This window comes from Rutidosis leptorrhynchoides, chromosome 2 (genome assembly GCF_046630445.1).
Source record: "Rutidosis leptorrhynchoides isolate AG116_Rl617_1_P2 chromosome 2, CSIRO_AGI_Rlap_v1, whole genome shotgun sequence".
Taxonomy (NCBI): domain Eukaryota; kingdom Viridiplantae; phylum Streptophyta; class Magnoliopsida; order Asterales; family Asteraceae; genus Rutidosis; species Rutidosis leptorrhynchoides.
The window spans coordinates 335089138-335105418 of NC_092334.1; positions in this window are offsets into that span (position 1 = coordinate 335089138).

The window sequence follows — 16281 nt, forward strand, 5'->3', positions numbered from 1 at the left end:
CAAAGTGAGAACAAGAACATCGGGATACAACTATTAAACAAAACGTTTCCACAAGTGACGGAGTCGGTAATTGGGGTAAGAAATGAGGTTTTTAGATTATTACGGGACTGTTGGACATTACGTAACCCTCGTCCCTTTGACGACGTTACAACACGCTGTCTTATCAACGGCCATAACGGTTATGTTGCACAAGACCAAGGATGGGAAGTAGTCCTAGTAAAACCAGAATGCATGACTTGTTTCTGGACGTATGAATTACGTGTCTTTATTGCCTTTGCTGAACGACTTGTGTACTAGCTAGAATTATCTTCACAACTATCTTGTATCAAAGTTATTGTGTGCTATATTTCATGCTTTATGTAAAATAAGCGGTATTGTAAGTTTGTAAAATATTGTATAAAAGTTTGAACGCGAAATATTATTATAATCAGTTTTTCATATAGAATTGTAGTAGTTGAATTGTATATTAGCTACTAAGTATGAACTTAACGGGTAGGTACTACCCGAATTTAAACTTATAAAACGCTAATATGAAGAAAAAGCTTTTATAAATGAGTTCATATTATGCTACGAAATACTATTAACTACTCTTAATATTCTGTATGATTAACTTGTTCCATTTAACTATTTTGAAGGAAATGGCACTGACTACTCGACACACCGTGAATATGAATGAAGAGGAATTCCGTACTTTTCTAGCTTCAAACATAGCCGCAGTACAGGCTGCGCTACATACCAACAATAACCTTGGATCTAGCAGTACAGGAAATCGTGTAGGATGCACCTACAAAGAATTCACTGCCTGCAAACCTTTGGAATTTGATGGAACCGAAGGACCGATCGGATTGAAACGGTGGACCGAGAAGGTCGAATTGGTGTTTGCCATAAGTAAGTGTACTGAAGAGGACAAAGTAAAGTACGCTACGCATACCTTCACAGGTTCTGCGTTAACATGGTGGAATACCTATCTAGAGCAAGTGGGACAAGACGATGCGTACGCACTACCATGGTCAGCATTCAAGCACTTGATGAACGAGAAGTACCGTCCCAGAACCGAGGTCAATAAGCTCAAGACAGAACTTAGAGGGTTACGAACCCAAGGATTTGATATTACCACGTACGAAAGACGATTCATAGAATTGTGCCTATTGTGTCCGGGAGCATTCGAAGATGAGGAAGAGAAGATCGACGCGTTTGTGAAAGGATTACCGGAAAGAATCCAAGAAGATATAAGTTCACACGAGCCCGCCTCCATACAACAGGCATGTAGAATGGCTCACAAACTCGTGAACCAAATTGAAGAAAGAATTAAAGAACAGACTGCTGAAGAGGCCAATGTGAAGCAAGTCAAAAGAAAGTGGGAGGAAAACGGTGATAAGAATCACCAATACAACAACAACAGCAATTACAACAATAATCGCAACAATTATCCCAACAATCGCAACATCAATCGCAACTACAACAAACGGCCCAACAACAACAACAACAACAACAACAACTACAACAATCATCCCAACAACAATAATAACCGCAACAACAACAACAATCAGAAGCAGCTATGCCAAAGGTGTGAAAAGAATCACTCGGGGTTCTGCACCAAATTTTGCAACAAGTGTAAAAGAAATGGTCATAGCGCGGCGAAGTGTGAGGTCTACGGACCAGGGGTTAATAGAACGAAAGGAACAAATGGTGTCGGAACGAGTAATGGCGGAGCAAGTAGTGTCGGAGCAAGTTATGCCAATGTAGTTTGTTATAAATGTGGAAAACCGGGCCACATTATTAGAAATTGCCCGAACCAGGAGAACACGAATGGACAAGGCCGTGGAAGAGTTTTCAATATTAATGCGGCAGAGGCACAGGAAGACCCAGAGCTTGTTACGGGTACGTTTCTTATTGACAATAAATCTGCTTACGTTTTATTTGATTCGGGTGCGGATAGAAGCTATATGAGTAGAGATTTTTGTGCTAAATTAAGTTGTCCATTGACGCCTTTGGATAGTAAATTTTTACTCGAATTAGCAAATGGTAAATTAATTTCAGCAGATAATATATGTCGGAATCGAGAAATTAAACTGGTTAGCGAAACATTTAAGATTGATTTGATACCAGTAGAGTTAGGGAGTTTTGATGTGATAATCGGTATGGACTGGTTGAAAGAAGTGAAAGCGGAGATCGTTTGTTACAAAAATGCAATTCGCATTATACGAGAAAAAGGAAAACCCTTAATGGTGTACGGAGAAAAGGGCAACACGAAGCTACATCTTATTAGTAATTTGAAGGCACAAAAACTAATAAGAAAAGGTTGCTATGCTGTTCTAGCACACGTCGAGAAAGTACAAACTGAAGAAAAGAGCATCAATGATGTTCCCGTCGCAAAAGAATTTCCTGATGTATTTCCAAAAGAATTACCGGGATTACCCCCACATCGATCCGTTGAATTTCAAATAGATCTTGTACCAGGAGCTGCACCAATAGCTCGTGCTCCTTACAGACTCGCACCCAGCGAGATGAAAGAACTGCAAAGCCAATTACAAGAACTTTTAGAGCGTGGTTTCATTCGACCAAGCACATCACCGTGGGGAGCTCCTGTTTTGTTTGTCAAGAAGAAAGATGGTACATTCAGGTTGTGTATCGACTACCGAGAGTTGAACAAACTTACCATCAAGAACCGCTACCCACTACCGAGAATCGATGACTTATTTGATCAACTACAAGGCTCGTCTGTTTATTCAAAGATTGACTTACGTTCCGGGTATCATCAAATGCAGGTGAAAGAAGATGATATTCCAAAGACTGCTTTCAGAACACGTTACGGTCATTACGAGTTTATGGTCATGCCGTTTGGTTTAACTAATGCACCAGCTGTGTTCATGGACCTTATGAACCGAGTGTGTGGACCATACCTTGACAAGTTTGTCATTGTTTTCATTGATGACATACTTATTTACTCAAAGAATGACCAAGAACACGGTGAACATTTGAGAAAGGTGTTAGAAGTATTGAGGAAGGAAGAATTGTACGCTAAGTTTTCAAAGTGTGCATTTTGGTTGGAAGAAGTTCAATTCCTCGGTCACATAGTGAACAAAGAAGGTATTAAGGTGGATCCGGCAAAGATAGAAACTGTTGAAAAGTGGGAAACCCCGAAAACTCCGAAACACATACGCCAGTTTTTAGGACTAGCTGGTTACTACAGAAGGTTCATCCAAGACTTTTCCAGAATAGCAAAACCCTTGACTGCATTAACGCATAAAGGGAAGAAATTTGAATGGAATGATGAACAAGAGAAAGCGTTTCAGTTATTGAAGAAAAAGCTAACTACGGCACCTATATTGTCATTGCCTGAAGGGAATGATGATTTTGTGATTTATTGTGATGCATCAAAGCAAGGTCTCGGTTGTGTATTAATGCAACGAACGAAGGTGATTGCTTATGCGTCTAGACAATTGAAGATTCACGAACAAAATTATACGACGCATGATTTGGAATTAGGCGCGGTTGTTTTTGCATTAAAGACTTGGAGGCACTACTTATATGGGGTCAAAAGTATTATATATACCGACCACAAAAGTCTTCAACACATATTTAATCAGAAACAACTGAATATGAGGCAGCGTAGGTGGATTGAATTATTGAATGATTACGACTTTGAGATTCGTTACCACCCGGGGAAGGCAAATGTGGTAGCCGATGCCTTGAGCAGGAAGGACAGAGAACCCATTCGAGTAAAATCTATGAATATAATGATTCATAATAACATTACTACTCAAATAAAGGAGGCGCAACAAGGAGTTTTAAAAGAGGGAAATTTAAAGGATGAAATACCCAAAGGATCGGAGAAGCATCTTAATATTCGGGAAGACGGAACCCGGTATAGGGCTGAAAGGATTTGGGTACCAAAATTTGGAGATATGAGAGAAATGGTACTTAGAGAAGCTCATAAAACCAGATACTCAATACATCCTGGAACGGGGAAGATGTACAAGGATCTCAAGAAACATTTTTGGTGGCCGGGTATGAAAGCCGATGTTGCTAAATACGTAGGAGAATGTTTGACGTGTTCTAAGGTCAAAGCTGAGCATCAGAAACCATCAGGTCTACTTCAACAACCCGAAATCCCGGAATGGAAATGGGAAAACATTACCATGGATTTCATCACTAAATTGCCAAGGACTGCAAGTGGTTTTGATACTATTTGGGTAATAGTTGACCGTCTCACCAAATCAGCACACTTCTTGCCAATAAGAGAAGATGACAAGATGGAGAAGTTAGCACGACTGTATTTGAAGGAAGTCATCTCCAGACATGGAATACCAATCTCTATTATCTCTGATAGGGATGGCAGATTTATTTCAAGATTCTGGCAGACATTACAGCAAGCATTAGGAACTCGTCTAGACATGAGTACTGCCTATCATCCACAAACTGATGGGCAGAGCGAAAGGACGATACAAACGCTTGAAGACATGCTACGAGCATGTGTTATTGATTTCGGAAACAGTTGGGATCGACATCTACCGTTAGCAGAATTTTCCTACAACAACAGCTACCATTCAAGCATTGAGATGGCGCCGTTTGAAGCACTTTATGGTAGAAAGTGCAGGTCTCCGATTTGTTGGAGTGAAGTGGGGGATAGTGTCATAACCCGTCCTTAACCCTAAGAACGAGTTAGATAACGTATGATTTCATTGCGAGGTATTGACCTCTATATGAGACATTTTTAAAAGAAAACTGCATATATTTTACATTACAAACCACAAATCTTATTTTTGATACAAGCTTTAGACGATAGAAAGATGATTATCGTTTAGCGATAATCTTCGACTTACAAACTTTACAAATAATGATAACAACACGATTTCTAGTATATTTTACAACACAAATCCTCGGGTATGCAGTTTTATTTTTGACACAAATATGCGTACGCAAGATCCTGCTCAAATTCAACATAATGCAGCGGAAACTTCTAATTATCACCTGAGAATAAACATGTTTAAAACGTCAACATAAAGTTGGTGAGATATAGGTTTAGTGCCGGCAGCAATATATATATAGACCACAAGATTTCATATATAAACAGTTAAATAAAAATATTCTAAGTGGTTGAGCACTTGGTAACCATACTTAACATTTAATCACGTCACATATTCCCTTTATTATGAAATCTTACTACACCGTACCAAGTGTAGTCACGAAACGAAGTACTGTGCAACCGTTGAATACTGGTCGTCCAGTCCGGTTGGGGTTGTCAGGCCCGATAGATCTATCAACAGGATTCGCGTTTACAATACCGCTGTAAATATTAGTTACCAAGCTACAGGGAAGTATGCCAGTGGTACAACTCAACGTAGAATATATTTTTCAGTTACTTGTGTCCATAACGTAAAACATAAAATACATGTATTCTCATCCCGAAATATTTAGAGTTTAAAAGTGGGACTATATACTCACTTTCGTCTTGAAGATATGTAATTTCGACTTGGTCTCCGATTGATATCACGAACCTATCCATATATAGTTTATCAATATATTTCTATTTTAAACAATCGTCACATATATATACTTTTTATACTTTTAATAGTTTTAATAATTTCTTAGTCCGTAGTTAGCAGTCCGATGTTAGTAATTCAATTTTAATGGTTCATTTTTAGGTGTTTAATAAACCCCCAATGAAATAAATAAAAACCCCCATCGTATATGTATTGGTCGAGATTAATCTTGACCCATGGTACCGGTGTTGTCAAATGACGTGTTGCGTACATAAAGTACCGGTGTTGTCAAATGACGTGTTGCGTACAATCATGGGATCTTATGATTAATCTTCTCGTATTGTTTACGGGTGATCCTGAACCATATAAAATTAAATTATGAGTACATATATATAAAATATCATGTTATTTTAAAAAGATGTGATTTATTTAATTTTCTCCAATTATTTTCGTAGCCAAACTAGTCTTAGATATCCGATCTCGTTTTGGTCATAGTTTCTTCGTTACAACTCCGTTTTTGTTGATTCAACTTGCCACTTCCTTGGATCGAGTCCCTCTTTAAGACTATGAACTGTAAATACCTTAGTTTGTATTCGAAATCATAGGTCATAGGTCAAACTTTAGTGAAACTTATGAAGTTAATCATTTTCCATCATGTAAACAACCTTAAATGATTATTTTTCTAAAAATACTTATACTTTGAGTTAAATCATGAAATTTTTATGTGTTATCATATTCATAGTAAAAATCATTTTTCCAGAAAATAAACCTCCAATTCAAAGTTTAAGATGGTTTTTAATTATCCAACCCAAAACAGCCCCCGGTTGCACTCCGACGTCATAAAAACAGTTTTTAAGGTGTTCTTTGAAAAACCAAGTTATACCTTGTTAAATTAGCATATTTTTAAGTTATATTACAGGTCTTGAAGTATTTTAAAAGTTAAGTTAGAAGGATCTATTTAGTTTGCGAACAAGTTTGAAATCATTCAAACTATGTTCTAGTTTATAAACTCTTATATATATAGCTATAAATATATGAATTGAAAAAGAGTTGAAGTAGAGTTTTTACCTCAAGTTTAAAATGTAAAGTTGCTGGAAAGAAGTAGTAAAATAAAAGTTGAGAGAGTTCTTGCAAGTGTGTGTGAAAATTGGAAGTAAAATTTGGAAAATGAATGTGTAAAAATGAGTTAGAAATGGTGCTTATTTACAGGCTTGAAAATTTGGTTTTTAGTGAAAATATCTAAGATAAGTTAAAATTTATTATGTCATGAATGACATATTATTCCAATAATTGAAGATTTCTATTGGTATATACCAATAGTAAATACTTCTAGAAGCTGTGTATAGTACCCTAGATATACGTATAGGATTATTGAGGAAACGGAACGAGAATTCAAATATAACTATCTTTTGTAAATATACTTATATTGTTTTATGTATAAAAGCCCTTTAAAAATGATTAAATACATTACTTATACGATATATGTATAAACATTATAAATCATCAGTATTTATGTCAAATAACGTTACGTATGGTTATTGTTTTGAAAACTTAAGTTAGTAGTTTCAAAATATACTTATGACTTTTTGTTATTAATACAAAATGAGATATTAAAACATCCTTAGATCATGTTAAATATGTATGTATAATTATCATATATTGTATAGTTCGTGATATCATCGGTCAAACTAGACGGTCAAACGTTGTGTAAAACTCTTTTCAAAAACATAAATCTTAACAATTTGGATTGCTTATCATGTTGGTAAGGTTTAATTTATATAAATATTAATCTTATAAGTATAGAACGATCGAAAAAGTGCGGGTCATTACAGTACCTACCCGTTAAATAAATTTCGTCCCGAAATTTTAAAATTGTACCTATTTTGCGTTATCGGAAAAAAAGTGTGGATATTTTTGTTTCATTTGATCCTCTCGTTCCCAAGTAAACTCGGGACCCCTTCGAGCATTCCAACGAACCTTAACGATCGGTATGTTGCTCTGCTTGAGACGTTTAACTTCACGATCCATGATTTCGATTGGTTCTTCGATGAATTGTAGTTTCTCGTCGACATGGATTTCTTCAAGAGGAATGGTGAGGTCTTCCTTTGCAAGACACTTCTTAAGGTTTGAGACGTGAAAGGTATTATGTACTCCGGCGAGTTGTTGCGGTAACTCGAGTCGATAAGCTACCGGTCCAATGCGTTCGATGATCTTGAACGGGCCTACATACCTTGGGTTTAGTTTACCCCTTTTTCCAAAACGTATTACACCTTTCCAAGGTGACACCTTTAACATAACCATGTCACCGATCTGAAACTCTAATGGTTTCCTTCGAACATCGGTGTAGCTCTTTTGGCGACTACGGGCTGTTTTCAATCTCTCCTTGATTTGTACTATCTTCTCAGTCGTTTCGTGTATGATCTCGGGACCAGTTAATTGTCGATCTCCTACTTCATTCCAACAAATAGGAGATCTACACTTCCTTCCGTACAATGCTTTGAATGGCGCAGCTTTAATGCTCGCATGATAACTATTATTATACGAGAATTCTGCTAATGGTAGATATTTATCCCATCCGTTTCCAAAATCGATCACACATGCCCTGAGCATGTCTTCAAGAGTCTGAATCGTTCTTTCACTCTGCCCGTCGGTTTGCGGATGATACGCGGTACTCATATCCAAACGAGTTCCTAGGGCCTCCTGTAGTGATTGCCAGAACTTTGATGTAAATCTACTATCACGATCGGATATAATGGAAATAGGTATTCCATGCCTTGAAACAACTTCCTTTATATACAATCGTAATAGTTTCTCCATTCTATCCGTTTCCTTTATAGGCAAGAAGTGTGCAGACTTGGTGAGACGATCAACAATCACCCAAATGGTGTCGTATCCCCAGGCAGTCTTTGGTAACTTCGTGATGAAATCCATGGTAATACCATCCCATTTCCATTCTGGGATTTCTGGTTGTTGAAGTAACCCTGACGGCTTCTGGTGTTCAGCTTTGACTTTGGAACAAGTTAAACATTCCCCAACATATGTTGCAACGTCTGTCTTTAAATTAGGCCACCAATAATGTGTCTTAAGATCTTGGTACATCTTTCCAACTCCAGGATGTATCGAGTATCTTGTCTTATGTGCCTCATTTAATATCAACTTCCTTAATCCACCCAACTTCGGTACCCAAATACGATTTGCAAAATATCGAATTCCATCTTCCCGCATAACGAGTTGCTTCTCATACTTCTTCATTATTTCATTTCCTATATTTTCTTTAGTAAGTGCTTCTCGTTGAACTTCTTTGATTTGTGAGTTGAGATTCATGCGAATTTTTATGTTCATCGCTCGTACTCGAATTGGTTCTCGTTCCTTTCTGCTCAAAGCATCGGCCACCACGTTCGCCTTCCCGGGATGATAACGAATTTCACAATCATAGTCGTTTATTAACTCGACCCACCTACGTTGTCTCATGTTCAGCTGTTTCTGATCAAAAATATGTTGAAGGCTTTTATGATCAGTAAACACAGTGCATTTAACCCCATACAAGTAGTGTCTCCATATCTTCAATGCAAACACGACTGCTCCCAGTTCTAGATCATGCGTCGTATAATTCCGCTCGTGAATCTTCAATTGTCGGGATGCGTATGCAATAACTTTCTTTCGTTGCATAAGAACGCAACCAAAACCTTGTCGCGAAGCGTCACAATATATTTCAAAATCATCGTTCCCTTCTGGTAACGATAAAATAGGCGCCGTAGTTAACTTCTTCTTTAGTAATTGAAATGCACTCTCCTGCTCAGAAGTCCATTCATATTTCTTCCCTTTTTGCGTTAACGCTGTCAACGGCTTAGCTATTCGGGAAAAATCTTGAATAAACCTTCTATAATAACCGGCTAAACCCAAAAATTGACGTATCTGCGTTGGTGTCTTAGGAGTCTCCCATTTTTCAATGGCTTCAGTTTTTGCTGGATCAACCTGAATTCCTTTGCTACTAACAACGTGGCCAAGAAATTGAACTTCTTTCAACCAAAAAGCACACTTAGAAAATTTAGCATATAGTTGTTCTTTTCTCAACAACTCTAATATCAACCTTAAATGCTCTTCATGCTCTTGCTCACTCTTGGAATAGATAAGAATATCATCAATGAAAACGATAACAAACTTATCTAAATACGGACTACAAACTCGATTCATGAGGTCCATGAATACAGCTGGCGCATTCGTCAATCCAAACGGCATAACCAAAAATTCGTAATGACCATAACGTGTCCGAAAAGCAGTTTTCGGTATATCTTCTTCTTTGACACGTAATTGATGATAGCCCGACCTTAAGTCAATTTTTGAGTACACACATGATCCTTGGAGTTGATCAAATAAGTCGTCAATTCTCGGTAGTGGATACCGATTCTTGATAGTTAACTTATTTAATTCACGATAATCTATACACATCCTAAAAGATCCATCTTTCTTTTTAACAAATAGAATCGGAGCTCCCCACGGTGAAGTACTTGGTCGTATGAATCCATGATCCAGTAATTCTTTTAACTGACTCTGAAGTTCTTTTAACTCGGATGGTGCAAGTCTATATGGAGCACGAGCCACTGGTGCAGCTCCTGGTACTAAATCTATTTGAAATTCTACAGATCTAAATGGAGGTAATCCCTGCAACTTTTCCGGAAAGACTTCAGGAAAATCTCTTGCCACAGGCACGTCATTGATGCTCTTCACTTTTTCCTTTGTTTCGACTTTATTAACATGTGCTAAGATAGCATAGCACCCTTTCTTCAAGCACTTTTGAGCTTTCAAATAACTAATGAGTTTTAGCTTTGAGTTACCCTTCTCTCCATAAATCATTACTGGCGTTTTATCCTTACGAGGAATGCGAATTGCCTTCTTGGCGCACACAACTTCAGCTCCTATTTTGGACATCCAGTCCATGCCGACTATTACATCAAAACTTCCTAATTCTACGGGTATCAAGTCAATTTTAAACGTTTCTCCGGCTAAATTTATTTTACAATCACGGCAAATTTTATCGGCTTTAATTAGTTTACCATTAGCTAACTCAATCATGTACTTAGCATCGAGAGGTAATGATGAACAATTCAATTTAGCGTGAAAGTCTCTACACACGTAACTTCTATCAGCACCAGTATCAAATATAATAGATGCGGATAAGTTATTAATGGTAAACGTACCCGTAACAAGCTCCGGGTCTTCACATGCCTCTTTAGCATTAATAACAAATGCTCTTCCATGTGCAGGTCCGATATTCTTCTCTGGATTCGGGCACTGGCTCTTATAGTGGCCTTGTTTTCCACACCCAAAACAAGTAATGGTAGCCAAAGCAGTTCTATTTGCGTTGGTGGCAGGAGTCTTGGCACCATTTGTATTCGTAACGAGAGCCCTACAATCTTCAGCAAGATGACCCTGTCGATTACATTTGTTGCATACCACACTACAGTAACCAAAGTGATGTTTGTGACATCGGTTGCATAAAGGACTTTGTCCTTTGTAACCAAAACCTGAACCACTACCCGCACCTTTCGGGGTTTCTTGTTTCTTAAAAGTTTGTTGTTGATTACCTCGATCATAGCTTCCATTCCACTTTCTCTTGTTACCTGATACCTTCACATCAGTATTGAATGCTTTCTTATCCAAAATGACCTGATCCATTAGCTCGTTTGCCATGGTTATAGCTTCATGAATTGTCTTAGGTTTCGATGCTGTAACATTTGCCTTGACCTTTTTGGGCAAACCATCTTTGTACATTTCAATCTTCCGTTCTTCGGTTGGAACCAATTCAGGACATAGCAAAACTAATTCCATGAATCGCTGATTGTAGTTGGTGATTTCAGTACCAATAACCTTCAGACTTCGTAACTCATCTTCCAACTTCCTAACCTCGTTCCTTGGACAATATTCATTGATTAACATTGTTTTGAATTCTTCCCACGGAGTATCATAAGCTACATCTCCTCCTACATCCTTCACATAATTTTTCCACCACGTGAGTGCACTATCTTGTAAAGTGCACGATGCGTATTTGGTCATGTCCTTTTCAACACAACCACTGATTTTGAACACAGTTTCCATCTTTTCTATCCACCGGGTTAAACCGATCGGTCCTTCTGTTCCACTGAATGATGAGGGCTTGCAAGCTTGAAAAGTTTTGTAAGTGCACCCCACACGAGGATTTGGGTTAACTGCAGCACCTCTTGCAGCCTCGACCCATAACATTCTGTCGTTCACTCGCTGATTGATGAGTTCCTGGATTTCTTGTTCCGTCATTCGGTTCAATCGCGCCATATTCTTCTATAAGAATGAAAAGAAAATAATTATTCACATGGAATATTATAGATGTAGTGTATATTTACAGTACATTATAGCTTATTAATAATATGAACCAGGTATTATTATAAAAGCCTTTTCTTCTTATTAGCGTTTTATAATTATATCTAGGGTAGTACCTACCCGTTAATGTTCATACTTAATAGCTTAGTACCGAACCAATTACTACAATCTAAATAATACTTAACCATGGAAAATTATTGCATTTCACACTTCACTATTTTACATATACTTATCTTACATCGAACATTAAGCAAACCACACTAATAATATTATACAAAACATTATATGATCCCATGGTTTAATACGGCAGCGCATCGTTTGGTCTATTTTCTAGGACGTTTAGTTCCAATGAATGGCCTAACGCTTATCCTAGCTGTCTGCCTATATTTTGGCGGTGGGGCTGAAGAACTAGATGCCGGGACAGCACGAATAGGAATAGCGGGAATAAGGGTGGTAGTGTTTAGTGGAGTTGGTGCCACATCATCCTCCCTAAACTCGGGATTTGAATTTTCTAATTCATTAGCTTTTCGTTTCTTTCCTTGTTCGAACTTGTCTTTCGTAATTTCCTCGGGTTCACTTTCCTCCTCGGGTTCACTTTCCAGATTTTCTATAGTTGGTTCATCCGGAATTTGTGAGTCTTCCCCAAAGATATTATTTTCGTCATCGGATAGGTTAATGACTGGAACACCATCTGAAGATTCTGATTCGGAGTCGCTGAATGTGATAATAAGTTTTGAGCCCGACATCTATCACACCACAACTAACTCATTAGTACTACATAATATTTACATATAAATTTTAACCAACAGTGATAAGCAATGGTTTTTGAAATCAGACCCGGTCAAAGTCCAGACTTACTAATGTATCCTAACGATTTATCAGTTAGACACACTAATGCAAACCTGGTTCGCTAAGACCACCGCTCTGATACCACATGTCATAACCCGTCCTTAACCCTAAGAACGAGTTAGATAACGTATGATTTCATTGCGAGGTATTGACCTCTATATGAGACATTTTTAAAAGAAAACTGCATATATTTTACATTACAAACCACAAATCTTATTTTTGATACAAGCTTTAGACGATAGAAAGATGATTATCGTTTAGCGATAATCTTCGACTTACAAACTTTACAAATAATGATAACAACACGATTTCTAGTATATTTTACAACACAAATCCTCGGGTATGCAGTTTTATTTTTGACACAAATATGCGTACGCAAGATCCTGCTCAAATTCAACATAATGCAGCGGAAACTTCTAATTATCACCTGAGAATAAACATGTTTAAAACGTCAACATAAAGTTGGTGAGATATAGGTTTAGTGCCGGCAGCAATATATATATAGACCACAAGATTTCATATATAAACAGTTAAATAAAAATATTCTAAGTGGTTGAGCACTTGGTAACCATACTTAACATTTAATCACGTCGCATATTCCCTTTATTATGAAATCTTACTACACCGTACCAAGTGTAGTCACGAAACGAAGTACTGTGCAACCGTTGAATACTGGTCGTCCAGTCCGGTTGGGGTTGTCAGGCCCGATAGATCTATCAACAGGATTCGCGTTTACAATACCGCTGTAAATATTAGTTACCAAGCTACAGGGAAGTATGCCAGTGGTACAACTCAACGTAGAATATATTTTTCAGTTACTTGTGTCCATAACGTAAAACATAAAATACATGTATTCTCATCCCGAAATATTTAGAGTTTAAAAGTGGGACTATATACTCACTTTCGTCTTGAAGATATGTAATTTCGACTTGGTCTCCGATTGATATCACGAACCTATCCATATATAGTTTATCAATATATTTCTATTTTAAACAATCGTCACATATATATACTTTTTATACTTTTAATAGTTTTAATAATTTCTTAGTCCGTAGTTAGCAGTCCGATGTTAGTAATTCAATTTTAATGGTTCATTTTTAGGTGTTTAATAAACCCCCAATGAAATAAATAAAAACCCCCATCGTATATGTATTGGTCGAGATTAATCTTGACCCATGGTACCGGTGTTGTCAAATGACGTGTTGCGTACATAAAGTACCGGTGTTGTCAAATGACGTGTTGCGTACAATCATGGGATCTTATGATTAATCTTCTCGTATTGTTTACGGGTGATCCTGAACCATATAAAATTAAATTATGAGTACATATATATAAAATATCATGTTATTTTAAAAAGATGTGATTTATTTAATTTTCTCCAATTATTTTCGTAGCCAAACTAGTCTTAGATATCCGATCTCGTTTTGGTCATAGTTTCTTCGTTACAACTCCGTTTTTGTTGATTCAACTTGCCACTTCCTTGGATCGAGTCCCTCTTTAAGACTATGAACTGTAAATACCTTAGTTTGTATTCGAAATCATAGGTCATAGGTCAAACTTTAGTGAAACTTATGAAGTTAATCATTTTCCATCATGTAAACAACCTTAAATGATTATTTTTCTAAAAATACTTATACTTTGAGTTAAATCATGAAATTTTTATGTGTTATCATATTCATAGTAAAAATCATTTTTCCAGAAAATAAACCTCCAATTCAAAGTTTAAGATGGTTTTTAATTATCCAACCCAAAACAGCCCCCGGTTGCACTCCGACGTCATAAAAACAGTTTTTAAGGTGTTCTTTGAAAAACCAAGTTATACCTTGTTAAATTAGCATATTTTTAAGTTATATTACAGGTCTTGAAGTATTTTAAAAGTTAAGTTAGAAGGATCTATTTAGTTTGCGAACAAGTTTGAAATCATTCAAACTATGTTCTAGTTTATAAACTCTTATATATATAGCTATAAATATATGAATTGAAAAAGAGTTGAAGTAGAGTTTTTACCTCAAGTTTAAAATGTAAAGTTGCTGGAAAGAAGTAGTAAAATAAAAGTTGAGAGAGTTCTTGCAAGTGTGTGTGAAAATTGGAAGTAAAATTTGGAAAATGAATGTGTAAAAATGAGTTAGAAATGGTGCTTATTTACAGGCTTGAAAATTTGGTTTTTAGTGAAAATATCTAAGATAAGTTAAAATTTATTATGTCATGAATGACATATTATTCCAATAATTGAAGATTTCTATTGGTATATACCAATAGTAAATACTTCTAGAAGCTGTGTATAGTACCCTAGATATACGTATAGGATTATTGAGGAAACGGAACGAGAATTCAAATATAACTATCTTTTGTAAATATACTTATATTGTTTTATGTATAAAAGCCCTTTAAAAATGATTAAATACATTACTTATACGATATATGTATAAACATTATAAATCATCAGTATTTATGTCAAATAACGTTACGTATGGTTATTGTTTTGAAAACTTAAGTTAGTAGTTTCAAAATATACTTATGACTTTTTGTTATTAATACAAAATGAGATATTAAAACATCCTTAGATCATGTTAAATATGTATGTATAATTATCATATATTGTATAGTTCGTGATATCATCGGTCAAACTAGACGGTCAAACGTTGTGTAAAACTCTTTTCAAAAACATAAATCTTAACAATTTGGATTGCTTATCATGTTGGTAAGGTTTAATTTATATAAATATTAATCTTATAAGTATAGAACGATCGAAAAAGTGCGGGTCATTACAGATAGACAGATTACAGGTCCGGAGATTATACAAGAAACTACCGAGAAGATCATCCAAATTCAACAACGGTTGAAAACCGCCCAAAGTCGACAAAAGAGCTACGCTGACATTAAAAGAAAAGATATAGAATTTGAAATTGGAGAGATGGTCATGCTTAAAGTTGCACCTTGGAAAGGCGTTGTTCGATTTGGTAAACGAGGGAAATTAAATCCAAGGTATATTGGACCATTCAAGATTATTGATCGTATCGGACCAGTAGCTTACCGACTAGAGTTACCTCAACAACTCGCGGCTGTACATAACACTTTCCACGTCTCGAATTTAAAGAAATGTTTTGCTAAAGAAGATCTCACTATTCCGTTAGATGAAATCCAAATCAACGAAAAACTTCAATTCATCGAAGAACCCGTCGAAATAATGGATCGTGAGGTTAAAAGACTTAAGCAAAACAAGATACCAATTGTTAAGGTTCGATGGAATGCTCGTAGAGGACCCGAGTTCACCTGGGAGCATGAAGATCAGATGAAGAAGAAATACCCGCATCTATTTCCAGAAGATTCGTCAACACCTTCAACAGCTTAAAATTTCGGGACGAAATTTATTTAACGGGTAGGTACTGTAGTGACCCGAACTTTTCCATGTTTATATATATTAATTGAGATTGATATTTACATGATTAAATGTTTCCAACATGTTAAGCAATCAAACTTGTTAAGACTTGATTAATTGAAATATGTTTCATATAGACAATTGACCACCCAAGTTGACCGGTGATTCACGAACGTTAAAACTTGTAAAAACTATATGATGACATATATATGG